Raw genomic sequence first — 27,596 nt, 5'->3', positions numbered from 1 at the left:
CTGACAAAACCAATATGTCTAAGGTAATGGTAATGGTAATGGTAAAAGTATTTTTAAAGCGCTAACATTCATCCTAAAAGGATATCATGGCGCTAAAATTGAACAACGTACAGAAAGCTGGCACTGGTCGATGATAATTTTAATGAGTGTTAGGGAACAGCGTGGTTTTAAGTTTTTTCCTAAATGTAAAGTAGTCATCAATAAGTCTCAGATCTATCGGTAAATTGTTCCACAGGTTTGCAGCTAAGTGTTGCACGGCCACCCGTCCTAACCTTCTTTATTCGGGTAGTTACCGCTCTTGCTGTGAATTAGGAGCAAAGATTTCTATTTGGTACATAGAAATTGATTCTGTTTTTTAGGATGGTTGGGCCGGTATTGTGCAGTACTCTGTGGGTGATGCACAGTATTTTAAAAGTGGCTCTTTCTCTCATTGGCAGCCAGTGTAAGGCTCTCAAACAACTTGTAGCGGAGTCATATTTTCTTTTGTTGCATACAGCTTTTGCTGCCGCATTCTGAACAAGCTGTAATTTTGAAAATAGGTAATCCGCCATGCCAACGAACAGGGAATTCCCGTAATCAAGTCTGCTAATTAGTAGTGACTGGACTAAGATCTTTCAACATTCCAAGGGAATCCATGGAAACACTCTTCGTAGCATTTTCAGTAGCGCAAAGCCTTTACCACAAATAGTTGTTACGTGGTTTTTCATTGACAATACATTGTCGATGTGGACTCGCAAATTCCTCGCCGTCTTAGTTGGTTTGAGGGGGGGTACCAAGAATGTTGGGCCACCAGGTGTCATCCCAAAGTTGTTGGGAGCCGCCGAACAATAAAATCTCCGATTTATCGGCATTTAGTTTCAGACAGTGATTATGCATTCAGCTGGATAATTTGGAGAGGCAGTTAAGCAGTCTGTTTTTGGAATCTTCTTCACCATTTAAGGCAATCATTAGTTGTGTATCATCAGCATATGAGCAGATGTTAACGCCCCACTTCTTCCCAATAGTGGCTAATGATGACACATAAACATTAAATAATGTTGGGCTTAATGATGCCCCCTGTGGTACACCATACTTGATCTTACGAGGTGTGGAGGTATAGCTGCCTAATCGGACAGATTGCGATCTGTCGGATAAGGGCCTGATTACGATGGCGGTGGGACAGCCACTGAGAGGCTGTCGGTGAGGGTCCCACCGCCATCAGCCCCTGCAGGTCTGTCCGCCACATTAGGATGCGGCGAGTGGATGCATATTGCAGAGGGACCGCATGCCTCACATTCAATGGGCTCAAAGAGCCTATCAGAGGGACTGCAATCCCTACAATAGGAGTGGTGCATGTTCAGGCACTACTGTAGGAATTACAATGCCCTTACCAGGTCAGTCCGCCATTAAAAGGCAGGCGGAAAGTGATTTGGGGCCCTAGCGGGCAGCCTTACTCCCCTGGCCCTCTGCTATAGGGTCTGGGGGGTACCTCTGTTGCCTCCATGAACATCACAGCACCATGTGGAAGGCACCGCATGGTGCCTGTCACAAAGTATGTATGTATGTATCGCATACTTTTATAGCGCAAGCTGTCACCTGGAGGGTATCCTGGCGCTTTGACTCTACCTGGCTATGTGCGGTCATAGAATTTACACCGCCCTTGGGAAGAGATAAGACTTCAACCCTTTCTTGAAGGAGCTAAGTTCATTCAAACTCCTCAGGAACAGGGGAAGAGAGTTCCAGAGTTTTGCGTCAGTAAAACCAAAGGAGCGGCCACCCATCCGTATCATCTGAATTCTAGGGACTGCCACCACATGCGGAGGAAGACCGTAAAGGTCTAGCTGCCGAGTACCAGCAAAGAGCTCTTGCAGTAAGACAGGCCCCTGTCCGTGAAGAGCCCTAAACACAATACAGGACGCCTTTAAACAGATACACTGGTGAATTGGTAGCCAAGGGAAGGGAGAGGTCTTCAACGGCGGCAGAATCAAGGACTGTCTGAGCGCAGTCTTTGCGTGGTTTCAGCGGCACAGCCTGAAATGCAACTCAGACAAGTCTGAGCTGCTCTTCTTCGGCTGTGCCCCAGACCCGGGCTGGAAGACATGGTGGCCCCAGGACATGTTCCCCCCAGAGACACCATCTGCTCAGGTAAAAAATCTCGGAGTGGTGTTTGACGATGACCTCTCTTTTCGTCCACACATCCTGGAATTAGCAGGGAAATGTTTCAGCATCCTCAAGATGCTTAGGAAATTTCTTCCTCTGCTTTCACTGCAGTACCGTAGGAATGTAGTTCAGGCGTTGGTGGGATCACGCCTGGACTATGCAAATGCGCTCTTTGCGGGCCTACCTAAGTATCTGTTATCTAGGCTGCAGATTGTACAGAATTCGGCGGCCAGAGCCATCTATGGCCTGCCCAGGAGAGCCAGTGCCTCAGCGCTCTTAGCTAGGCTGCACTGGCTGCCAATCGCTGGGAGAATTAGATTTAAACTCCTCACTTTGGCGTTTAAAGCTCTCCATGCGATTGGTCCTTACTATCTGAGGAAGCGTACTGCTTTCTATGTGCCACGGAGGTCTTTGCGGTCGGCGGAACTGGCCAAAATGGAGGTGCCTGTGGTCAAACGTGTCCGGATGGGAGGTCGCTCCTTCCAACACGTGACAGCATGCCTGTGGAACGAGCTCCCACTTTCCCTTCGGAAAGCAAACAACCTCCTGGCTTTCAGGAAGGAGTTGAAGACTCTGCTCTTCACCAAGTAACCCGCGATAACTGTAGTGTGTTTGCCTTTGGTTTTCTCCTGTTTCTAGGGGCCTCTTTGCTAAAGCGCCGGGACACCCTTTGGGGTAGCCGTGCGCTCAAAAAGTTTGGCTTACATTAACATTACATTACAATGCAGATCTTTTAGCGCTAGAGAGGAGGAGGCCGAGCGCATTCGAGAGAGGGCAAGCTTAGCTACCATATTCTGTAAGCGCTGCAACTTCCTGATCAAAGTGCTTGGGGCACCCAGAAGAAGTGCGTTGCAGTAATCAAGCCTGCTAAGAATGATACTGCGCACCACCTCTGGTCTAGCCGGTGCCGGAAGCAAGGGAAGGATCTAACGCAATGTACATAGTAATATCATACATGTAGCAATCGTTTTATTTACAAAGGCGTCAAGCTGAAGATTTGGGGCAAACATAACACCCAGATTGCGAGCAGCATCCGGTGCCACAACTGTGCCCAGGAAGGAAACTGGCCAGAAACCCGTCGGCAAAGGGCGAGAGGTACGGTCCGTGGAGCAATACAACACCTCCGTTTTGGATCCATTGAACTGGAGGGAGTTGTGTTTCAACCAGTCCGCAGTGGCCGTCATGCAGCAATGGAAAGTTTCCTTAGAAATGGCATCTCTGCCTTCAAAGGAAAAAATTAGCTGCGTGTCATCGGCATAATTGATGACCGAGATGCCAAAGGATTTGATCAGCCTAATCAAAGGATGGTGATCTAGATTGAATAAGATGGAGCTGATTGCAGACCCCTGGGGCACCCCTTGTCCTACCCTTCTAGTACCAGATCTAAAAGGCGGCAAGGCCACCACCTGATGCCTGTTATGAAGATAGGAAGTTAGCCAGTCCCGGGCACGGCCAGCTACCCCAATCCCTTCCAGTCTACTGATTAATGTGGCATAGTTGATCGTGTCGAACGCGGCCGACATGTCGAGCAGCACTAAGAAGGCTGCCCGACCAGTGTCGACCCGCGAACGAAGATCGTCCAGGACAACCATCAGCGCGGATTCCGTGCCATGGGCTGGCCAGAAGCCGAACTGAGCCACATCCAGGCAGTTGTTAGCCTCTATAAAACTGGACAGAGATTTGGTGACAAATTTCTCCATGATCTTAACGGGAAATGGGAGCAGCGAAATTGGCCTGTAATTCGCTGGACAGGTGGAATCCAATGTGGCTTTCTTCAAGAGGGGGGAGACCACAGCGAGTTTCCAGCTTTCAGGGACAGTGGCATGCTAAATGACTGGCAACAGATGGAATACAAAGGGGGAAAGAGTTCCTCGCGGAACGCTTTCCAGAACTTATGGGGCAGCGGGTCCATCGGAGAGCCTGAGGACACCCCATTGGCCAGAGTACAAAAGTCCTCGTACGAGGGAAAGATAAAACTGTCCAATGGCGAATACTCTGTAGCTTCCCCGGGAGCACCCGATGTAGACAGAGACGCTGACTCTATCAGGGACTGAGGACCGGGAGTACAGGAAGCCAACTGGGAACAGGGAGTCCCTGCCTCAGACAGGCCACTCAGAATGGTGGAGATCTTGTCCTCAAATGCTGGAGCCAAGGAATCACACAAAATCTGGGAGGCCGGGATGTTATTGGTCGCACACACCGGATGGGAAAGATCATTGACGATTTTGAAAAAAGTCTGTGATTTATTAGCTGCTTGAGCCAGCATATCCTCAAGATATTTGGCTTTAGCACACTTAATCTGAGCTGGGTTGTTTACAAACATGCCTCTTAGCAGTGAGGCTTGTGCTGCATCCCTTTTTCAGGCTGCAGCACAAGCCTCTATGCTAAGAGGCATGTTTTCGACCGCCTCCACGGCGGTCAGATTATAATTTGTCCGGTGGGACTGCTGACTCCCTGTCGGACGGTTCCGTTCCCGACAGGATGGCAGTCGGACGCTCGTTCAACGGCCATCATAATCAGGCCCTAGGTTTGGAAAGCTTAAAGGCACGAACGAAGGGCTCTGACATTGCTTTTGATATTAGTGTTGTCATGAGACAGTTGTGTATGTCCACTGCCAATGCCAGGATGCTCTAGACAGATTTTTTGGGTTGTTGAGATTGCTTTGTATTTGCTTCTCCCAGCAAGATTCCAATGTATTCGCGATTAGCCCCATATGCCCTTTCTCCTTTCTTTTTTTGTGTTTTATGACTGTTGACATACTTTTTCCTCCACTTTTTCACATCAAGCTAGCACTTTTGTCCTATGCCTTCCTTCTTCTCCCATCCATGTCAGGCAGAGGACAGGGGGTGATTTCCATGTCAATGTAGGTTGTTTTTGGGCTACAAAATCGAATTATTGGAGTAAAAAAAATATTGTTTAATTTTCTTGTATTTTGAGTTTTACTCTGTAAGCAAAAAATAAATGTTGTCAATAACTTAGAATTAGTGACTTTTCCAGCAAAAGTTTATAGGTTAACATCAAACCCTTTTTAGGTTTCTCCTGCACAGCACTTGCACTGTGCTTAAGAAATCTATTGTATTTAATACAAACCTAAAGAGACTTACATCCCGCCTCCTCTCTGTCCTCGCTTCTCATTGGTTCCTGTGTGTGCCACTTACTTTTCCTCTATTTCTATAGGCTGTAGCAGATTTTCCTGCATGTACCAATGCTTGATCCAGGTCTGCCTCTCTTATCAGTTACTCACCGCCTAAATACTGTTAACATCCGCTTTGGTGGAACCATATTTTTATAACGTTTTGCCTTTTACTACAGCAGCATATTTATATAACAATTTATCACCCGGAGAGATTAGGTGATTTGCATAGAATCACCGGATGTTGTAAGGCCCAGTTGAGGCTCAAATCGGGATCCCTAGCTCTCGAGTCAGCAGCTTTGGCCGCTGCGTCACATCCTCTCTACTCCTGTGTTATCTGTCAGGGAGCTCTTTCCTTCTCCCAGACGATGATCGATGAAAACAGCTCTTTATTAATTACATAGGCGAAACCAATGCATTACCCCTGCATGTTAATTTAGATGTCTCCCTCAAAACATTGTTCTCCTTCCTACAAGCAACAAATACTGCAGCTCCAATAATTAATGCTCCTGCTTTCAGATAATAGTGAGAAGGATTGAGCTGGTTAACTGTATCACCTTTAGGTTACAGAGCTATGAACCAACACGTGTTTTTTTAAAGTTTGTTTTTAAAGAAATGATTAATTGCTGCAGTTCCCGGCAGTTCCTAATTTGAGCTAGTGCTCAGCACCAGCACCCAATCCTCGGCACCGGTGCTTATAGTACCAATTAAGGACACACTCATTTGGAAGGTTCGCGATTTTCCCCAGAATCACAGGACGTTGAGCCACGCCAAAACTCGGACCCGGTCCCCCAGCTCCAATATCGGGAGCTCTAGCCATTAGGCCAAGTCCTCTCCAGAATAATAGATGCCGGGGCACTAGTCAGGAGGCAGTTTGAGCCAGCACATTTCTCCTGTTAGTGCTGCCTCTTAAGGAGAGCCCCAGCACTTTTCTTTTGGACAAATTAACCACTGGTTTCCGGTAGACCTGTTTAGCCATGCTGGATCATGGGCTTATATGAGAACAAGTAAACATGAAGTATGTATATATTCCATCACCATTTTAATATATCTAGGATCAAGCATTGTGGTCAAAAAGAGGATTTTAAAATTAGAAGTCATGTTTGCGGATTCTACGACGAACAAATTAGCCACTAGATCACACACTGTCCCTCGGTATAAAGTTTAATTAGAAATATAGCGTTTAAAAAAAGAGTGGGAGAGCGGAGTTCCAACAAGTGCAAGAAGGGCTGAACCAGGCACATCCATCATGAAGCTGCAGTCCTTCGTGCCCAAGAGTCTCTACATTGGCCATTTCCAAGGCACACCACAAACAAGCATTGACTAAGCCTATTGGTCTAGTCTTTGGGTCCTATTGGCTATGCAACAGTTATTGAAATGCTGTACAGCATACCTGATGATGTGCAGCACGCCTAAAGGCAACAGCCATTCACAGTAAATAAAATTAAAAAAGTTTCTATGTAATGTGCAAAATGACATGGGTGCTTTAAAAAAATGTATTTAAGAATCTGAGTTGTTATGTGAGGAGGTTCTTTTAGAGTGCACTGTCATCGTGAGTTTCCTGGCGCTGATTGGGGTTCTGTAGGATGGCAGATGAGAGATTAACCAGATTGGGGGAAGAGCTAAGTTTTGAGAGACTTGCGGAAAAGGATGAGTGAGTTGACAGATTTGAGAGAAAGGGGAAGAGAGTTCCAAAGTGTAGGGGCAAGATGTGAGAAACTTCGACCTCCAACTCTCGCGAGTTTAAAGGAGGGGGTGACCAGGAGGTGAAGATGAAAAGATCTGAGATTGCGAGGGGGGCGGTACGGAGTGATGAGGGATTTCAGAAACCTTGGGGAGGGACCAGTAAGGGACTTGAATACTAGGCTGCCGATCTTAAAGGCTGCCCTAAGATTGATTGGGAGCCAGTGCAATTTGGCAAGGAGAGGCTTGGCCGACTGCCATTTAGGGATCCTGAATACCAGTCGCGCCGCTTGGTTCTGGGCGATCTGCAGCCTGTAGAGCAAGGTTTTTGGCAGACCATAGTATAGGGAGTTCGAGAAGTCCAAGCGGGAGAGGACCAAGGCCATGGTGACTTGGAGCAAGACTTCGGGGGACAAAAGATAAGCGACCTTCCTAATCCTGCGGAGCTGGTGCATACAGGAGGAGACCACTGCCCCCACCTGGGCCTTGAGAGAGAGTTCGGAGTCAATAACGACTCCCAAACTCTTTACGGATGCCACAGGGGCGGGGGGAGGGCCAAGCCCAATGGGCCAAAAGTGTGGACCCCAGTGGGTAGAGCTCCTGCCAGGAAGAAAGAGCTCTGTCTTTCCAGGGTTCAGCTTAAGCTGATTTTGGCTCATCCAGAGGAGAATGTGGGACATGACAGAGTGAAAATTGGAAACAGCGGAGGGGGTGGAGAGAGGAAAGATGAGTTGTAGGTCGTCAGCGTAATTAAAGACGGTGACGTCCCACTGCCTCAGAGAAAGAAGAAGGGGGCGGAGATAGAGATTGAAAAGAAGGGGGGGACAGAGAGGAACCCTGGGGGACACCACAAGAGGAAGGTACTTTGGGTCCATGGAATGTACCCAGACTGACCGACTGAGACCTGCCGGACAGGAAGGAGTGGACCCAGGCCAGCGCCGGGCCCTGGAGGCCAGCTTGTTCGACACGGCGGATAAGGATGTCATGATCCACCGTGTCGAACGCAGCCGACAGATCTAACAATACCAGGGCCTTGGGGATGCCCTTGTCGGCATTGCCTCTCAGAGTGTCGAGCACGGCCAGGATGACTGCCTCCGTAGAGTGGCCGGGTCTGAATCCGGCCTGATTGGCCTCCAGGAAGTTCGAACTTTCTACGAACTGTGAGAGGCTAGCAGTGACGTGGGCTTCCAGAATTTTGGAGAGGTAGGGAAGGAGGGAAAAGGGTCGGTAATTAGCTGGGACCGAGGGGTCAGCCCCAGGCTTCTTCAAAAGAGGCACTAGGACAGCCTCCTTAAAAGAGCCAGGCACCGTGCCCGAGGAAAGAGAAGAGATCAACAGAGGGAGAATGCATTCGGGAAGGGTAAGGCAGATGTCTCGTAATATAGAAGGGGGGCAACAATCATCCGGGGAACCAGACTTGACCCGGGTGACTAGTTTCGCTAGGGTGGCTGAGTCAAGAGTAGGGAAGTGAGAGAGTGAGGAAGAGTTGTGGGGAACCGGAATGATATCAGCGTCAGGAAGGCAGGCGGTGATGGAATCCTTAATCCTAACAATTTTGTCCACAAAGAAGGAACTGAGGGCATTGCAAGATTCCTGGGTGGGGGCCTGGGTAGGAAGAGTCCTAGTGTCAGTAGTGAGTTCCCCAATGACTTTAAAGATTTCCTTGGATTTGATGGGTGCGGAGAGGATTCTTTCAGTGATGTGTGCGGATTTGGCCGCGATAATAGCTTTTTTATATTTATTACGCGCGGCCAGGTAGGTCTCCCTACTCGTGGTGCAATAGTCCCTTCTCCACCTGCGCTCCAATTGGCGAAGTTCAAGATGTTGCTGTTTTAAATTAGAGTTGTACCACTTGTGGGAGTGACTATGCCGGGACCGAGGGAATTTAGTGAGGGGGGCCAAGGTATCGCTGGCCGAGACAAGCCAGTGGAGGATGTCATTGGCTAGCTCGCCAGTGCTGCGGTCAGGCGTGAGGGAAGGGCGCGATTTCGAGAGGAGGTCAAGAAGGTCCTGAGTGTCTACAGCCCTCCATTTTCGTGCCATGCCGCCCTCTAAGGGAGGGACCCTGATATGGCCAGTGATAGTGAGGGTGGCCTCGACCAGGAAATGGTCGGACCAGATGCAGGGAGTGATCACCGGGTGAGAGAGCTTGAGCCCATGGGTCCAAATGTGATCGAGGATGTGGCCTCCAGTGTGTGTGGGGACGTCTATATGTTGTTTTAGGTTGAGGGACGATAAGGCCTCGAAGAGCTCAGTGGCCTGAGGGCCAGCCTCCTTATGTTGGAACCAATAGTTAAAGTCCCCGAAGATGGCCACACGGGAGGAAGAAGTGGTGAGATTGGCCAGCTGTTCGACAAAGGAAGAGGGAAAAAGGGGCATAGGGTAAGGGGGACGGTATAGCACCACGAGCGTGACAGCGCCCTCTTTCGTGCCCAAGTTGATCACAAGATTGTCAACTGCTGGGAGAGTAAGCGAGGAAGTGGAGATGATTTGTAGATTTTTCCGAATTACTGCTGCCACGCCCCCTCCATGACGACCACCTGGTCGATTGGCGTTCAGCATGTAATAATCGGGAGGCAACGCCGCCAGGATATCTGGGAGCGAGTCTTCCGATAACCATGTCTCCGAGAGTAGGAGTACATCAGGGTTCTCGGTAGTCAGTAAGAGGAAGATATCGATCTGATGCCTAATAAAAGAACGAGTATTGAGGTAGAATATGCGAATGCGTGACTCATGAATGGCAGGTATGTCCACCCCTAGTAGAGGGGGGAGCTTCCCATAATTCCCAGAGTGGAAATGCGGGCCCAGATGGTAGAATGAAGGGAGCAGGGGGGGACTGCAGTGCTTTAAGTGCCGCAGCGGTGTAAATTATGGGAGCGGTAGCGTCCCTGGCCCCTGCGCAAGTCTGGGCACGGATGGGCACAGACGGGCGGGACTTAGGCGCGACTTTGGCGCGATGACGTTGCGCCCGCTGCGCTCCCTGAAAGGAGGGACCATTTTATGAGGCCGAGGGCGGGAGGGGCCGAGCGCTGCACCGCTCGCCTACTCCCTCACCCAAGATGGCGGCTCACCAGGTCACGACCCAGGCAGCACCTAGCTCGGCTGCAGTGGACGGGCCGGGAGGCGGGGCAGGGTGTCAGCTAGTGGAAGTGCAGCGCGACCGGACGGGTCCCAGCGGGCACTCGAAGGTCGGGAGAGAGTTTTGGCGAGGCGGCGCAAGATGAAATTAAGCGGCTCCAGGGGGACCTGCACGACAAAAGAGGTTGTAGCGCTAACTAAAAAAAATATATAGTGTGAAACTTTTTTTAAAGTGCATGGGAGAAGCAACATGGAGGCCAGAGGGTAAGCAACTTGAAGGGCACTACATTTTTGAGGCACTGAAGTGCTTATGCACATGGATAGCAAGCTACACTATGCAAGAAGTGTGGTTGGTAAAGTTTTGTTTTATTTTGGGCTTATGTCGGAAGTCTTTTCATGTTGAGCGTGATAACCACTGAGGTTCGAACTAATACACATAGAAATCCACATAGCACCAGCCTAGCAATAGGGCAAGAGGGATGCAGTATGAGTGGAAAACAAAAAAGGAGGGTAATCAGAGTAGGCTCACTTATTCATATGGCTACATGCATCATGCATGTAAGAACTGGGGTCACCAATTCCACTGCAGTAGCTTGGCGCGAGCGGGAAGGCACCCGAAAGCTAGGTGTAAAGCAGAAGTGCAGCACACACTCCACCGAGACAGGGAGGCACACGCAATAAAATGACACCACACCAGTTAGAAGTTTAAAACAAGATTCTTTACCTAGACTCTCTTCATTGCAGGTAAGTAGCTGGGTCTTGAACAGTTCTCAAACATCAGGCACATAGCTCTGTAAATATCTCGCTATATGTATGGGCAAGCTAGGCAATGACATTCCTCATGTACAGATTAATTATGAACAACAATTGCTAGGACCAGCTTCACTGTAAAACACTTCTTAAACATGTGGATCATTGAAATGAATAAACCTCTGCATAAATGGCATATCAGTAACACAAACCAGGTTACCTGCTCCAGGACAGGCTGCAGAGAACACTCCCCTAGCCAGGGGTTAACCTTAGCACAAGAAAACCGTTAACAAGTAGGGCTAATGCCCAGTTCAGGGGGCCCTCAGTCCATTTCCCCCTTATTTCAGGCCCTTGCTGTATGAATTAGGGCGACCACAGGGTTAATTAGGGCCTACGGGGCCCAACTGCAGGCTCCTGAAGGGGAGGGGCGGTCGCGGGGCTGCCTCCCTGGTTCCAGAGGCTCCTCAGCAGCCCCCGCGGTCACAGCAGTCTCTTGCCCTCGCCCCGGGGGGGGTGTTACCTCTAGTCCCGGCCTCCGGTGGAATGCGGGAGCCCGCGCAGGCTAAGCGGGTTTCCCGCAGATCCTTGGCGGTCCCTTAGGGCTTCTGGCAGGTCTGGGGCCGATGTGTGCTCTCCCTCTCCTGGGAGCCCCCTCGCCAAGCTTCCTGGCCAGTCCCGGGCCTCCCGGGGCTTCACCCAGCTCGGAACCAAACAGTAGGCAGCAAGGGCTGAGGCGCGCCCACAGCCGCCAATCGCAGCGCGGCCTACGGGGGGCGCAGCAGCCTCCGCCAATGGCTGTGCGGCGGGTGGCGGGGGCGCGGCCAATGACGAGACCGGCGCCCCCGTCATGTGATGGATGTTATCCTGGCTTCCTTGGCCCGGGGCAGGCCTCTCTAATACCGAGGTGGCCCTCTCCAGGCTCCGGGGGCCAAAGCAGGCAACAGCGGGCACCTCCCTGATGAGGCGCCGGGCCGCGGCGGTGACTCAGCAGGCACAGCGCTTCCTGATTATGCACTAGGGCCGTGGCGGTGAGGTGAGTCAGTAGCGCCTCGCGGGCCGCAGTACCGGGCGGCGGTGGTGAAAAGCAACTGCGCTATTCAGGCACAGCGCTTCAAAGTGCACAGTGCTTTGGAGTTCACAGCGCTTTGGTAGACAGCAATTCGGGCATGACACAGTTCTGGGCAGTCTAGAGTAAGGCAGCACTGGGGATCAGTCACAGCTTGGGCAGGGCAGCACAGGAGCACAGTTCAGGTGGGAAGTGCTGGTTACCTGGTTGATCCCCCAGCAGTCCTCATAGCAGGTAGGTGGTTTCTTGCGGTGCTTGATGGTTCCAGCGCCCTTCTGGTGTAGTTTCTTGGGAGGGGGAAGAAGGGGGGGTTGAGTTAGTGGCTCAGAGGTAGGATGGTCCCCCTTGGCTCACTGGAGGTGGTTCCCTGGGTTCCTCAATGCTGGGCCAGATCAGTGGGCTGGCAGAGTCCCTCACCTAACTTAGAAGAGCAGTGCCTAGGCCCAGTCAGTTCCAGTGGTGTAGGTTCCTCACCTAGGCCCAACTGCCTAAACTCCTACCGAGGTTCCTCCAGGTCCAGTGGCACCCCAACTGACAGGCAGGTTTCCCTCCTTTCCCCTTATACCCCCTAGGTCAGGTGACCACTCTCTAAAGGCGGCAAAGCGTAACTCCTCCCCTATTCTGGAAGGTTCCAGGAGCTTCCACATTCTAGGCTGTGGGCTGAAAAGGCAGGATGGCAGGGTTACTGTATCCTAATGTACTAGCCTGCTCCTGACTACTAGTGCGTGTTTACAAAGGCCACTCCACAGTAGCAGGGGCCTGTGGCAGCAATGTTGTTGGGAGAGAGCACCTGCACCTCAGCACTGTTTGGCTGTGGTAAGGCACCCAGAGACCTAGGTCCAACAAAAAGATGGTGAAAAAAACAAGGCAAAGGGCAAAAAAACGGGGTAAGACCACCCTAGGGCTGACAAGTCTAACAATGCATATATGGTGTTGAATGAGTAAAAGGATGTCAAGAGGGCACACATGGGACTTGGTGACATGAGAAGTAGCCAGGCAACTTTTTAAAAGCATTTTAAGGTAAGGATACTGTCTGCTGCTGAACAAATACATACAATACAATAAACAATTGAACACAAAGAAAACATAGTAAAAGATGTACTACAAAAGTTTAAATGTCTCATACTATTTTTAGTTTACCATTAAATGAAGAAACTATTTTGGGGATATGTACAATGAACTGGTGGAGTGCGGGTTAACTCCAAAATTGCTAACGTTGAGCCCCGTCAGTTAAAAAAAGCAGGGATGCGCTGTATTTACAAGGTGCACCCCTGCATTTCCGCTGGCACTAAATTAAGCTGCCTAGCGCCAACGCAAGCAGCCTTGCACCATAGTACAAGGGTACCTGCTGTGAGGGAAATGATTGTTTATGTGCAGCACTCATGGAAGTTGCAAATCGTCATTTTTTTTATAATAATTGTTTATGTGCAGGAAGGCACACCTTCCTGCCCATGAACGATCATTCTTGGCGATTTGTTGTTTCTATGTGTGCTGCACAATTCAGCACACACAGAAACAGCAAAAACGAGGAGATATTAAACATTTCATTTTGCCATGTTAAGACTAGGTTTCTTTTGTCTTCATTTTGACACTGCCCCATATTTACACCACCTTTGTAAATAGGATCAGCGTAAAAAAGCAATGGGTATTGCGGCGGAATGCCCACCGCAACACCCATTTCCTTTCCCTTTCACGCTAAGTGCTGCGTGAAATTGGGTCCTATTTAAAAGGCGGCATTAAGCCAGGTTAAGTGGCTTCACGTCGCCTTGTAACTAAAGGGATGGACTTAACACCACTTGAATGTCTTATCAAGTGACATTCTGTTGGTGTTTAGTCCTTGTTCGTATGCCCCTATGTTTGTGTTATACTCGTTGCCCTTCTAAGTTCATCATAGTAAGCAAAACACAGTATGATCTGACAGTGAATTCTGCAACTCCAGAGTTTGTCACTTTGTTAACAAGTTAAAAGCTATGATCTCCTAAATGGTGCTATTGGGCATTTACGATTCTGCCCACAAAAGTGAATTTAAATTTGTAACAAAAAAAAATAATAATACCAGTATGTCTTATTTTCCTGTGTTCCGGTTCATTAGTCTAGCAAGGGCTCACATTATTTTCAGTGGGATGATGTAACTCAATGAATCGCATTTGTGTTGCAAGTTCTACACATGGGACCCGATTCACAAAGGTAAACCTTGACAGTTGTCTAAAGGCGCAATTCACAAAGGTTAACTTAGACCTGAAGTTCAAGTTTAGACCAGAAGTCTAGTACTTCAATGTAAGTTTACCTTTGTGAATTGGGTAGTTTGGATTCAGGTCTAAAGACTTCAGGTCTAAGTTCACCTTTGTGAATTTGGCCCATGCCCTTCCAGTTACGGGTTAGAATCTTGGGAATAATGGATTCACATTTTAATTATTCTGGGTTGCTTTAGTTGAGTACCATCAACTTATTAATGATAACACGTTTTGTTTAAGAACCAAGGGCTTAATTTAGAGCTTGACAAACAGGGTTCTCCATATATTAAATGAAAATACCTTTTCTGAAACAATCTTTTGAGTATATTAGTTTGACGATATCTTTTGCACTGGTGCTTATATAATTTGACTGTATAGAAATGTTTGCCAATGTGTTTTAATTTGTATTAGGCCATTCATCATCAATACTGTACATTATATATTGTGAGCTTCTTCTATTTAGTAAGGGTGGTAACTATGTATCATGATGTTAAGGAGAACTTGGTATACTGTCGTGCAAAGAGTATTTTCCATCATATTATTAGTTTAATTTGATTTGCACAGGAGCTTATGAAACTCGTAACTTAAGAGTTTAAACATTATGTGCATGTATATATTAAGAGAGAAATTCTATATATTGATATTGGCAAATTAATTTTGGTAGAAAATGTATATTTTAAAATGGCCGCCACTTTTCTGACATTATGAGACCATATGTGTGTATTTGTCCAATTTCTATGTTGATGGTGCTTCATTATTTACCCCGGGTGTAGTTACTTTACTCCATGACCCGTAGGTAGGATTTGGCCGAAAAGCGTTGGGGGGAGCTGTCTTTCTAAAAACAAAATTCATGCAGAGACCAGGAGAGTCTGAGGTTATTCTTGGACCGTCGAGAATTAATGTTACGGGTTGCTGGAACCCATCTCAGGCCGCCGCTTAAGTGGCCCAAGAAAAATGCTGGATATATATATATACTACACTTTGAAAACGGCAAGAGTCCAAAGGAGAAGGCCACTCCAAGGTTGCATGATACCAATGCTTTTTATTTTCAGCAGCGAGTTTCGGCTGAATTGAGGCTTTTTCAAGGTTACGAGTCCCATCACCATCAGAAAATAAATAAGCATTTCAGTATAGACACTGAAGAAATCTTCCATCAAGTGTCAAACCATATAATGCACCTGAAGATATTTACACTGTGGGACTTTGCCTTTTTTTGGATAAAGTTCCCTAAACTTTTTGCTTTTCCCCTAGACCTTTTTTCTGACATGTGTTGCCAACTTAGATGTTTTGGACGCTTTGCTACTGCTAACCAGTGTCAAAGGGCAAGTGTTCCCTGTATACAGTGTAATGGTAATTGGTTGTCCATAATTGGTATGTTTGCCATACTAACTGAAGTTCCTAGGAAAGTGCACTAGGTGTATCAGGGATGCTAATGCAAATGCTACTAGTGGGCCTGCAGCACTATTTGTGCCACCCACATAAGTAGCCTTAAAAAGGGAACCCAGGCCCGCCATTGTAGGGCATGTGCGCGGTTTGTGAAACTGCCATGTTGATCGCACTCACTTGCCAGAACTTACCTTTCCCTTTCTGTGCACCTAAGACACCCCTAGGTATACAACCTTTACAACGTAACTTTTACAACGCACTACCATTACAACGCAGTCATTACAACGCAAACCATTACAACACATTGCACTGGGGGGCGCTCTAGGATAGGGAATAAGTTTAATTTACTATCCAACACCTTCCCTAGTGTCCACGGGGACTGGAGTTGGAATAGTAAATTAAACTTATCACTATCCAGCACCCCAAAGTGCTATGCGTTGTAAAGGCATGCGTTGTAAAAAACGCGTTATAAAGGCATGCGTGGTAAAAGTATGCGTTGTAACGTCATACATCCCACCCCTATGGTAGGTGTAGCATCCCCCCTGGACAGGGTGTAGTGCATGTGAAAGGTAGGACAGGTACTAACTTGTGTGTCATGTCCTGACAGTGAAATAATCTCCATTTAGTTTTTCACTGTTGGAAGGCCATCTTGCCCATTGGATAGAATGGAAAGGCTGTATAATATGTTTTCCAGCCTATCTTCCCAAAGGCTTAAGATGGAAGGGTGAGGTTTAATATTCCTGACCTCACCCTGAAATAACACTTCTTTTTATGAAGATGGTTTTTGCATGATCTGTTTGTAAGCCACTCTTTCAGAAGTGGCTGGGTTTTTGTGCTTTAAAAATGTATGTGTGTCTCTGCCTGGTTGTGGATTGACTGGCTGGATTTGAAAGCGATAGGATATGGGGAATGTCTTGACCTAGGGAAGAGGTGTGACAGCTCAGGCTGACCTGCATTTGGAGTATAGGGGAGGAGAAGCCCCTAGAGGCGAAAAGGCCTGGGATGGTGCTATAAAAAAATTGTCCCGTCTCCTGCTGAGTGATTGAGAATCCAGACCCCCACTAATCAAAGGAAGAGGGTGTCACTGGTATGGAGGCCATTAAGGAGGATAAATATGTGTGCTGAAGCCCCTAAACTTTGGAGAATGGCTTGATCAAGTGTGAACAAGACGGGAGCTACTTCGTAGTCAAGAGGACCTTTGCCAAGGAAGAAACAACTGAAGAGACTGATGGATTGGACTGCTCTTGCTGAGTGACCTGGGACTGGCCTGCTGTTTGTTGTTTCAACCAAGGAAAGGCTAAAGGAATTTTGCTGTGTCCTGTGCCCCCCTGCTTGAAGGACTTTGCTGTGTGCTGTGCCCTGAAGTAACTGTCCCCAAGGGCCTGAGGTGAGCTGGCTCCCTGTTCGCAAACACAGGAACACAAACATTTCCAGAGAAGACTCTCAGAGATGAAGTGTGCGTGTGCTCTGTCTAGCCTGAGACCTTCATAAGTTGTGCCCTGTGACCGTGGGCACGTGCAGTTCCAAATGAGACTCAGCAACGCAGTGTGCGTTTGCTTGGTGCAGCCTGAGTCCTTCGAGAGGATCGTCTTGTGAACTTGTGCACCGGGAAACCAAATAAGTCTCAGCGATGCAGTGTGCTTGTGCTTGGTGCAGCCTGAGACTTTCACGTGGATTGGCCCGTGATCGTGCACACTAGAAGGGTAAGTGTGTCTCAGAGACTCTGTGTGTGTTTGCTGTTTGCAGCCTGAGACCCTCTCCAGAGGTGCCCTGTGATCGGGGGCACCCAAAGATCAAGCGTGTCTCAAGCAACGCTTTGTGCGTGTGCTTTCTACAGCCTGGGACCTGCACAAGTTATGCCCTGTGATCGGGGGTGCCAGACGATAAATGTGTCTCCACAACGCCGAGTGCATATGCTTTCTACGGCTGGAGACCTACGCAAGATGTGCCCTGTGATCGTGGGCACTAGAAGATCAAGTGTGTTTCAGAGACTCTGCAAGCGTGTGTCATGTTCAGCCTGAGACCCTTGTGAGGATTTCTTTGGTTACCGTGCACCTGGAGTCCAGTGAGTCTCATTGACTCTGAGTGCGGGTGTAGTGTGCAGCCTGGGATCTTCCCATTGCCCGGAAATTCCGAGAGATTGCATCGGAGGCCAAGTCACTGGACGAGGAGAGGAGAGTGGGTTTAGGCCCCCAGGTAACGTGTCGATTCCTGGGGCGGGCACCTGGCTCGGAGGGAGACGCTCTCAGCTTCTTTCTCTGTCCTGCAGCACGAGTCTCTGCTTTGGCTCAGATCGTGGTGCATGTGCCAAGGGAGTGGCAGAACCGGGGCCGGAGTGCGAAGCTGTATTTACAGTGTTATATCTTACCCATGTGGGGGGACAACTGTGGCCGGAGACTAACTGCAAGCCAGCACGAATGGCGGAAAGACCGCCGGAGGCACCGTGAATGGTGCAAGAGTAAATTACGCATCACATTATTCCTGCATAACGGAGTATCTGATGATATTATGATGCATTGACTTATTCCTGCACAACGAACTGCTTGTTTGTCATATTGGCCATTGCATTACTTTTGCATGAAGAACTGCCTGATAGGTGTGTTACGCATTGCACTAGCTTTGCATAACGAACTGCCTGATAGATGTGTTACGCCTTGTCTTAGTCCTGTATCACAAACTGCCGGATTGTCCTTTACACATTGTATTAGTGTTGCATACCGAACTGCCTGATATATGTGTTCTGCATTGCATTAGTTTCGCATAACGAATTGCCTGTTAACTGTATTACACGTTGCATTGCTTTTTCCTAACAGACTATCTGAAGGAGACTGTACACATTGCATTACAGGGGCATAACAGTTTACAACGTTGTTGCATTACACACTGCATTACAGTAACAGTACAAATCACCAGATAGCCGTATTATGATCTGCATTATTCTTATGTTGTGAAATACTTGATTGTTACATAACGAACTGCATATTACAACATTAGGAGTACATAGAATTGTTTAGATTAGCTCAATAGTAATAGGCCTGGGGAGCTTTATCCCGACGCACATGTTGGTTTAGTATTGGGTGGTCGCATCGTATATCTTTTTATAAACATATACTTGTTTTTCTATGAAACTGGTGTGTAGTCTATTTGTGGCGTCAACATTGGGTTGCTGTGAGCATAATTGCTAATACTTTACACATTGGCCTTGGAGATAAGCTTGCCTGCTCATGCCAAGCTACCAAGGGGAGTGGAGCGGGGCAATCTATAGAGGCGACCTGTCTTTCCCTAACGTAGGGGGCTCGTGGGTCCCTGTTTGGCCTACGGTACTTACCTCAGCCAACCAGAGATCCAGGGATTCTAACATACACAAGAAAAGAATATAAAAATTCATCACAGTGAAATATTCAACATACTATTTAAAATGCACAAAGAAAAATAAATAAAAGAAACGCAAACAGGGACACAAATGAACAAAGACAAAATACTATTGTTCACGAAAGCTGCGAATCAATTCATCATCTTAAACACAGTCTCCTATAAGGCGAAGCTCGATGTCAACTGAAAGCAGCAAATTACATATGCATAATGAGTAATACACTCTATAAACAATGTGTATTGTGCAATATATAAATATTAAACCAAAAATTCGATATTCTAGTAATCAAATAAGTGACAAGACCTACGATTTAGCCTCAGTGGGCATTCCTAAGCATCACCAATCACGATGTGAGTGGAGCAGTTACTATATACACTAAGCGCAGTGAACATATTCAATTCTATAAGATTTTGCCCCAATGGCCAATACTTAGATTGCAGGTGGAATTAATTATGAAGAAGCAGACAGCATACACAGAGCAGTGCTCTGCTACAAATTGTGTGGCATAATATCCAAGTAATTGAAGTAATACCAGGTCTGCACACAAAGTCATATGTGCAACATGGAAGGCCACTATGTAATGAACAGTATATGTAATAAAAAATCTAATAATACAATAACCATAAATATAGACAAATTGCATACAACTTGCAAAGTGTTTTACCATCATACTTCTTTGGGCAAAGCAACCTTACAATGAAGAATATTGATATGCCATCATTCCATTCCAGAGCATTTGTCACTAACAGATTTTTGACAGTAATTTACATGTACCTCTAGTTCTTCATCCTTGTTGAAACCTAAGGGATGTTTTGTCTATAAGTCAAGGATATACCTAGATTCCAGTTGTCTGAGCTGTCTGGTTTTGTCTTGCTATGGGTTTAGAAGGTGCCCGTATTCCTAGTTGCTCTCTGATGTTCAAGAATGCGTTCCTAAGTGGAAATGAGGTACATGAGATTGCAGGGGAGCCTCAACCAACATATGAACACAGTAGTCAGATGAACATGTTAGAAACTGGGTGATATGTCTCTTTCGTCCACCAAATGACAAATATTCATAGGTATTCACAGTATGTTTACATGCCTTACATTGGCTGCTTTTAAAGATGCCCACAGATTTTGACAACCATGTTTCCCCTTTCAGATTTTCAGCATGATAGCTATGTGTTAAGATGTCCCCCAGGGATTTTCCTCTTCTTTATGTAATGGAAGGTCTGCTAGGTAATCCAAGGCCTATGATCCTATCATTTCTCAAAACGGATCAATGTCTGCTCATGATGTTCCTTATCATATGTGATGATCTAATATACAAAGAAATCCAGCATATACACTCATCTATCTGAGATTAATCAGTGTTATGGTATAGGAGTTTGTCTCTAGTGACTAGATCAGCTTTCTTTCAGCCATCTTTGGCCGCATGCCCCCTTCCCCTAAATCTCATATTCGTGTGATTTTTTTGTTTTTGAAACTCGTCTTCAGTGTTACATGCCCACCTAATCCTCAATCCTTTGCTATAGGGGATGCTGTTCATTAAGTTTCTAGGGTGATAACTTTTGAAATGTAATATAATATTCCCAGCTGATTCTTTAGGAAATATGGTGGAATAGACTTTCCCTTTTCCACCCAAAGTTTAACATCCAGAAAATCAATCTAAACCGGACTCATTGTAGTCATGAATCTTATCTTGAAAGGATTAGCATTCAACAATTGTATGAATCTCAGTGCCTTTTCAAAGAGCCCATTCCACAGAATAAATAAATCATCTATGTACCTAGTCTACACAGATACATGTTGGGTGAACACTTCATTATTTTTCACCCAGGCCACCTGTTCGACACACCAGCCCATTATAAGATTTGCGAATGTAGGTGGCAAAGCAGGTGCTCATCGCGGTAACCATCCACATATGCGCCGTTGAAGGAAAAGATATTCTCCTTAAGGCAATATCTAATCATGTGAAGCAAAATGTTGTTATGTTTGTAAAAACATACAGCTCTGATTTTCAAAAAGTCTTCACTAACCTTCGCTCCAAACTGGTGATCAAAGCATGCATAAAATGATGCGACATCCATGGTGATCATCACGTATGTGTCCACCCATTCAGTGCTTTGTATCTTGGTCAGAAAGTCACTGCTGTCCCTGCACTACAAAGGTAGCACGGAAACAAAGGGAAAAATAAATACATTTATATAAATGGCAGTATTTTCTGAAAATCCCTCTTTAGAGAATACTATTGGCCTCCACGAGGCATGGGATATGCTTTTATGGACTTTAGGCAAGAGATTAAATCATGGTGTCTTGAGATAAACCTTTCTTAGAAACAGATATTCATCAAAATCAAGTATGGCATAATCACCCCAGTCAGACAAATAATCATATTTGAGTACTGATTCCTTGTATATTTCTAATTTGATGATCTCATAGTATTCTGATTGGTTTAACTGTCTGAGTGCTTCACTTTCATACATAGAAACATCTAATACCACTATTTTCCCACCCTTATCTGAGGGTTTAATGACTATTATGTCATTCGATTTTAAGGCTGTTAATACTTGTTTCTGCGCATTAGATAAATTGCGAGGTGCTCTATTCAACTTATTTCTTAAGTAAATTAATTCCTTCACCGTAATAGCATGAAATACAGCGATACTATCATGAGGCAACAATAGTATCATCCTAGATGTCAATTTGAAACCACTGCCACGTGGAGTGTCCACATCTATTCCCAAAGACTCCAGAATTTGATTTAATTTCACATCAGAATTTTCTGATTCTCCCACCTTGAGTAGCGTCTAAGAGGCAAGAGACAATCTACGTCACCAACTTTGATGTCACTTCTCTTAGTAGAATTGCCAGAAAGAGTAGTTTTTTAGTAGCCATTAAATGCAATTGCTGGAGTTTTAACTTCTTGATAAAAAGATACAAGTCTACTCATGTTTGTGCATAGATAAAGTCCAAACTAGGACAGAAAATCAATCCCAGCTCAAGGAGGGCTCTTTCTACATCATTCAATGATCTTATAGAGAAGTTGATGACTGTGGGTTTCTGCATTAGGTTTTCTTGTTCCGATGGGTTGCATTCCTCCTCTTCTCGTGCGCTTCCTCTGTTTGCTTCTCCTCCACTTCCTATGCCCCTTAACAGAGGTCCTTTTTGGGTTTGTCCGCCTGACGCAGTAAAAACAATATTTATTGTAAGAAACCCCCTGTGGGTTAACAGAAGTGCAGATGCCTGCCGTGTCATCTGTATTGGTACTACAATCCGAATTGGATTCAATGGCGCATTTCCTTTCTATAGACATCATATTTTCTAGCAAATGTCAGACTTCTGCACTCTGCATAATCCTTTTTATCCCACTGAGATTTTTATTGTTTTTTTTAACTTAACTTCCTCCTCCGCAGTTTATCCGTCATAACTTGTTGCAAATCTTTAATCATAGTTTGGTCACTCTCCTTTTCAAGTTTTTTTAGCTCTTCTATCCCACTACAGATTCTCACCACATCCAATTCAGTATATTTAAGGAGAATTTGCATCATACCTTTAGAGGATTTTTCAGTAAAATCGCCTATTCCTCCAGGAGCCTTGGAAAAAGAGATTCATAGGTAGGCATAATAAAAATACATAATCCATGTGGATCTCGATTCACTTCAATGGATCTGGTAAGTGAGGTCAGTTCCCTCCATTTGCTTATTTCCTTGTGCATTCATTTTTCAAAATCAAATACTTTTTGTTTAATGGTCACAGTACCTTTATGTTGCAATTCTGCTCCACCCACCTCATTGTTTGTGCTAGTTTCATCCATATCGCCAAAAATGTGTTTCGCTGCTTTAAGGAAGATTCTGTCACTAGCAGCCATCTCTGCTGGCAATTTGTTGATTACTGCTGTGCTAAGAGCCCCCCAAACAGACCGTTCCGACCTCGCCACAGACCCGGGCACTACCACTATCCAGAGATATCCGTGAACCACTGTGAGACAGTCGGAGTCGATCGGTCATGTGTGGTCAGCCTGCTCCAAAGCTCAACCGTGTCGGTTGGAAAGTTCAATCAAAAACATTATGTACCATGGCGAAGATCACCAAAACCCTAAAAACACCCTTGTCACCCAAATACCACTACCCACCCTGAAGCCTAAAAATACCCTTCCCACCCAAATACCATTACCACCCTAAACCCTAAAAATATCCTTGCCAACTAACACCTTTACCCTCCCTAAACCCTAAAAGTACCCTCGACATCCAAATACCTTTACCAACCTTAAACCCTAAAAATACCCTTGCCACCCGTACACCTTTACTCATCCTAAACCCTAAAAATACCCTTGTCATTCAAAAATCCTTACCCACCCCAAACCCTAAAAATACCCTAGGGGAAACATCACTTACAACGCAACTTTTGCAACGTAGTGCCTTTACGACGCAACTTTTACAACGCAAACCATTACAACGCATTGCGCTGGTGGGGGCGCTCTAGGATAGGGAATAGGTTTAATTTACTGTCCAACACCTTCCCTACTATCCACGGGGACTGAAGTTGGAATAGTAAATTAAACTATTCACTATCCAGCGCCCCAAAACACTATGCGTTGTAATGGTATGCGTTGTAAATCCTGCGTTGTAAAAGCATGCAATGGAAAAGCATGCGTTGTAATGTCGTACATCCATACCCTAGCCACCCAATACCCTCACCCACCCCTAAACCCTAAAAACGCCTTAATACATATATGTTATATCAGTGAATATATGTATATATATATTTGTATTGAAAAAAACAAGGGTTTTAGGGACATTATAGTTAGGAAATAGAATTTAAAAAAACCTTAGTTCTCTAAAAAACCACAAAGGTTACAGAGACATTATAGTTAGGCTCAGATTTCACTCGTACAAAACCAGTGAAATTCAGCAGTTATCGTTACCTGAGCTAACTACTAATGACCTTACATATTACATCACTCATGACAGAATCAGTGACAAAACTGATATCACTGATGACATCTCAAAGGACATCACTGATGACTAATACTGGGCATAATTCGCGAAGTAGCGCTACGCGTAGCGATGAGAAGTGCACTTCGCACTACGCGAGCTACGCGTAGCACTACGGGAACTGCGTAGTACCCTGTTCGCGATGATTGCACAGTGCCGGATGCTTGTCCGCACTGTGCAATCAATGAAAACGGCATCTTGCACAGTGCAAGCTGTCTTTTACTGCCCCTCGAGTAGATTCTTACTCGAGCGGCAGCTTTCTCAATGGGGACTGGTAGTTTCTCATTGCGAGTGGTCGTTAGCATACGCAACCACCCGCAATACGAAACCTGACCTCCCCGCATTGAGAATCTCGCCGGGAGGTTTATTTTCCACGCTCGCGATCGGCAACTTGATGTTGCTGATCGCGAACGACGAAAAAGTCTTGCCGGGATGACATTTTGCTTGCTCACGGTCACCAACTTGACGTTGAGGACCGCGCGCAAGCGAAAAATGACAGCTGCACTACGCTACGTGTGTTTGCACTGTTCTACGAGCAGTTCGCGAAGTAGCGCAAACTTCGCAAACTATACGAGCGGAGCGTAGTGCTTTGCCCAGGGTTACTGATGACATCATCCAGTGATTGTGAGTGTTTTCTAAAAGTTTATGAGTGTTAAATATATATACTACGGTATTGCAGATTGACTGCATGAGTGGCTGTATGGGTGAGTGAGTAGACATGTGAGTGCTTGTATGGATGTGTGAATGGGTAAGTAACTGGTTGTGTGACTCTGTTAGGAGGCTGTATGGGTGCATCAGAGGGTGTGTGAGTAGCTATATTAGTGAGTGAGTGGGTGTGTGAGTAAGTGGCTGTATGGAGATGCCTCAAGAAAACCTGGTGAAACCGGAAAACCATGGAAGACCTGAACAACTACAGGAGCACCCAAAAGGAATACCACCAGCGCATCAGAGACAACAAGCGGACCTTCATCAGGAACGAAATCCAAACCAACGTAACAAATGCCAAAGAACTCTTTAACGTCATACAGCAATTCACCAAACCCCCCAGCAAAACCACAGACGTCACATCTTCCTAAGAACTCTGCAACAGGCTTAGCTCCTACTTCCACCTGAAGATCAAGGCCCTTAACGCCGATTTCAGCGAACAGATGCCAGAGAGCACCCCCCACCACCACCACCGACATAGAGCCTACCATCACAACCTGGAATCTGGCCACCGTCGAACACACCACCGCGATCTTGAAGAACACCCACTCAGGAGCCCTCACTGACCCCTGCCCACCACACATCTACCACAGAGCCGCAGCCGCCATTGCACCCAAACTTAGATGGACCATCAACACCTCCCTCGGATCTGGCACCTTCCCAGATGACTGGAAGCGGGTGGAGGTCAAACTCCTCCTCAAGAAGCCCACGGCCGACCTGACAGACCTGAAAAACTACCGGCCCATCTCTCTCCTCTCCTTCGCTGCCAAAGTTGCTGAGAGACTCGTAAACACTCAGCTGACTCCTTCGTCGAAGAGAGCTCCATCCTAGACGCCTCCCAGTCCGGATTCCGCAACAACCACAGCACCGAGACCGCCCGCCTTGCTGCCACCGGTGGATCCACATGCTACTCGACAAGGGACACACCGCAGCCCTCACCCTACTAGACCTCCCCGCAGCCTTCAACACCATCTCACACCGCACCCTCACACCCAGACTTCACAACGTGAGGATACGAGGAACAGCCCTCAATTGAATCCGCTCCTTTCTGTCCGGCAGAACCCAATGGATCAGATTCCCCCTTCCTCTCCAAACCCACAGACATCAACTGCGGAGTACCATAAGGATCATCGCTCAGCCCCACGCTTTTCAACGTCTACATGGCCCCCCTCGCCGCTATCGTCAGACAGCATGGGCTCAGCATAGTATCTTACTCCAACGACACCCAGCTCATCCTCTCCTTCACGAAGAACCCCGAAGACACCAGACTCTGCTTCCAGAAAGGAATGAAGGACGTTTCAGCCTGGATGAAAAACAGCTGCCTAAAGCTCAACTCGGAGAAGACACAGGTCCTCATACTCGGACCCTCCACCTGGGACAACACATGGTGGCCCGCACCGTCTGGAGTCCACCCACCGCCATAGACCATGCACGGAACCTCAGCATCATCCTTGACTCTGCCCTCACCATGACCCACCAGATCAACTCCAACACCTCCACCTGTTTCAACTGCCTTCGCATTCTCCGCAAGACTTTGAAATGGATCCCCCCCGAATGCAGGAAAACAGTCACCGATGCTCTAATAACCAGCAGACTGGACTACGGAAACACACTTTATGCCGGAATCAACAGAACTCTACAACACAAGCTTCAAACCATCCAGAACACCACAGCCAGGCTCGTACTCAGAACCCAACAGCCCAAGCACATGACCCAACACCTACAAGATCTCCACTGGATCCCCGTTGAGAAGAGAGTAACCTTCAAACTGCTTACCAACGCCTACAAATCCTTCCACAACATCGGACCCAAATACCGCAACGAAAGAGTCTCCTTCCATGTACCCAAAAGGAACATCCGCCCTGCTGAACACGTCCTCGCAGAGACCCCCGCATACGCAGAACCAGAGCAGGCGGGAGAGCCTTCTCCTACATCACAGCCAGTGCCTGGAACGAGCTCCCAGTCACCATCAGACGCTCCCCGACCCTGCAAACCTTCAGGAAGAACCTCAAGACCTGGCTTTTTGACTGAAGTGGAGCTGCACCACCCACCCTACCCCCCACGCCACCAGCGCCTTGAGACCCTTACAGGTGAGTAGAGCGCTTTATAAACCCTTCATTGATTCATTCATTGTTGGAGGAGCGAGTGGCTGTGTGTGTGACTTTATGGGTGAGTGAGTGGCTGTGTGAGTATGTGAGTGGGTGTGTGAGTGGCTCTGTGGAATTAGTATGTGGGTGTGTGAGTGGCTGTGTGGGTGTGTCAGTGGCTGTGTGAGAGGTTGTGTGGGAGTGTGAATGGTTCTGTGAATTATGTCATGTCCTCAGCAATAGAATTTGAGATGTAATCAGTGATATCACTGACTATGTCATGAGTGATGTAATATGTGCGGTCATAAGTAGTGCATTGTGAAGGTGTAAGTTATAGCTGTCTCAGTTAACTATAACTGCTGAATATCACAGGTTTTGTACAAGTGAAATCTGAGCCTAACTATAACGTCCACATAGCCTTTTTCAGTGAATTTCTAAGGTTTTACCAAGCCCCAGGGACCACCACCTAATAAGGGCTAAATTTTAAAATAAGCTGGGGTGCTCCATGGACTGCCAGGGTCCTGAGGCCCACCACCTCCCCGGGGCCTACTGAAAAATAATACTAGGATGGTGGCTGCCCAGTCCCCGTCCCTTGGCTGAATTCGGCCCCAGGGACCCCATGCACTGGTGCCCAGCCTCGTCTACCTGGGTGCCCTGGCCTCACCTAGGGCACCCAGTGTGCTTTGGTAGGATCGTGGAGGGAGCCTGAATGCCCCTGGGGTCTCTGCTCCCTCCCTGCTTCCTGCAGGAGCTAGCATTCCTCCTGCACACAGGAAGCTGCTAAATATACAGCTCTCTGGGTATGAGAGCAGTATTTCAATTGTTTCCATGCATGTATGACTTAGGTCAGGGGAACAGATGAAAACTCCTCTCCATGCAAGCAGGTGCAGTTTAACAGCTTCTGCTTGCTGGAAGCAGAATTATGTTTGCTCTCGCTTGGCATTAGGGCTGGGGCATGATGTGCCTTATATGGCTGGAGAAGGG

General features: G+C 47.0%; 1 protein-coding gene across 1 annotated transcript in view; it reads left to right on the top strand.

Moving 5' to 3' along the window:
• Nucleotides 1-27,596, top strand: part of CACNG4 (calcium voltage-gated channel auxiliary subunit gamma 4) — a 653,145-nt gene that overhangs the window by 529,753 nt on the left and 95,796 nt on the right. The gene's annotated exons all lie outside the window — the stretch shown is intronic.

The sequence above is a fragment of the Lissotriton vulgaris genome, chromosome 7 (assembly GCF_964263255.1).
Source record: "Lissotriton vulgaris chromosome 7, aLisVul1.2, whole genome shotgun sequence".
Lineage (NCBI taxonomy): Eukaryota > Metazoa > Chordata > Amphibia > Caudata > Salamandridae > Lissotriton > Lissotriton vulgaris.
The sequence above is the reverse complement of the archived record's forward strand: the minus strand, read 5'-3'. Positions and strand labels throughout refer to the sequence as shown.